Source organism: Otolemur garnettii, unplaced genomic scaffold (assembly GCF_000181295.1).
Source record: "Otolemur garnettii isolate 467f Iridium unplaced genomic scaffold, OtoGar3 scaffold00015, whole genome shotgun sequence".
In the NCBI taxonomy this organism is placed as follows: domain Eukaryota; kingdom Metazoa; phylum Chordata; class Mammalia; order Primates; family Galagidae; genus Otolemur; species Otolemur garnettii.
This window is the reverse complement of record NW_003852410.1, coordinates 29,551,745-29,553,471: the sequence shown is the minus strand read 5'-3', so window position 1 is coordinate 29,553,471 and position 1,727 is coordinate 29,551,745.

The following is a 1,727-nucleotide window of genomic DNA, read 5'->3' as shown; positions in this document are numbered from 1 at the left end:
CCCAAGTAGCTGGGACTATAGGCACCCGCCACAACACCCAGCTATTTGTTGTTGTTGTTGTAGTTGTCATTGTTGTTTAGCAAACCCGAGCTGGGTTTGAACCCACCAGCCCTGGTCTATGTGACTGGCACCCTCACCACTGAGCTATGAGTACTGAGCCTCATGGAATTTCTTTTTCTTTCTTTCTTTTTTTTTTTGAGACAGGAGCCTCCAGCTGTCCCCTTGGGTAGAGTACTGTGGCATCACAGCTCACAGCAACCTACAACTCCTGGGCTCAAGCGAGTCTCCTGCCTCTGCCTCCCCAGTAACTGGAACCACAGGCGCCCGCCACAACACCCAGCTATTTTTTGGTTGCAGCCATCATTGTTGTTTGGTGGGCCCAGGCTAGATTCGAACCCGCCACTTTGGGTGTACGTGGCTGGTGCCCTCATGGAATGTCTTAAAGGAGCTTCTCCTAGCATTCTCAGGGCAGCTGGGTAACTCTTAGGCACAGCAAGCAGATTATGTTTTAAAAGCTCTTCATAATAGTAGCTAACATTTATTAAATACTTGCTATTTGACAGTACTCTCAGCATTTGTTGATTCGGGAAGTATTTTCCCTTCAGAACAATGTTGTGCGGGGTGCTTATGTTGGAGCACAACACAGGCATACCTCATTCTATTACACTTCACTGTATTGCTCTCTGCTGACATACTGCTCTTTACGACTCTTGTTAGGGGCTAATTGAGCTGAGGCCAATGCTCATTTACCATTCTGAAAATTCTAGGGCCCTTAAGAATCAAGCTAAATCTACTCTGCTTGTGCTCTATAAATGGAATAACAAAGCCTGGATTACAGCACATCTGTTTACTGCATGGTTTACTGAATATTTTAAGCCCACTGTTGAGATCTGCTCTGGGAAAAAAAATTCCTTTCAAAAGATTACTGCTCACTGACAATGCGCCTGGTCACTCAAGAGCTCTGATGGAGATGTACAAGGAGATGCATGTTGTTTTTATGTCTGTTAACACAGCATTCATTTTGGAGCCCATGGATCGAGGAGTAATTTTGAATTTCAAGTCTTATTATTTAAGAACTATATTTCATAAAGATATAACTTCCTTACATAGTGATTCTTCTGATGGATATGGGCAAAGTGAATTGAAAATCTTTCTGGAACGGATTCACCATTCTGTATGTCATTAAGAATATTTTTGATTCATTGGAGGTCAAAATATCAATATTAGGAGGAGTTTGGAAGAAGTTGGCTCCAACTCTGATGAATGACTTTGAAGGCTTCAAGATTTCAGTGGAGGAAGTAACTGCAGATGTCACGGAAATAACAGGAGAACTAGAATTAGAAGCTGAGCCTGAAAATGTGACTGAATTGCTGCCATCTCCTGATAAAACGAGAACAGATGAGGATTTGTTTTATATGGATAAGCAAAGAAAGTGGTTTCTTGAGATGGACTCTACCTCTGGTGAAGATGCTAAGACATCATAACATTGTTGATAGGACAACACAGGATTTAGAATATTGCATAAACTCAGTTGAAAAAGGAGTGGCAGCGTTGGATAAAATTGACTTCAATTTTGAAAGAAGTTCTACTGTGAGTAAAATACTGTCAAACAGCATCACATGCTACAGTCTTTCATGAAAGGAAGAGAACTGATGTGGCAAACATCATTGTTGTTTTATTTTAAGAAATTGCCATAGCCACCCCAACTTTCTTTTTTTTTTTTTTTT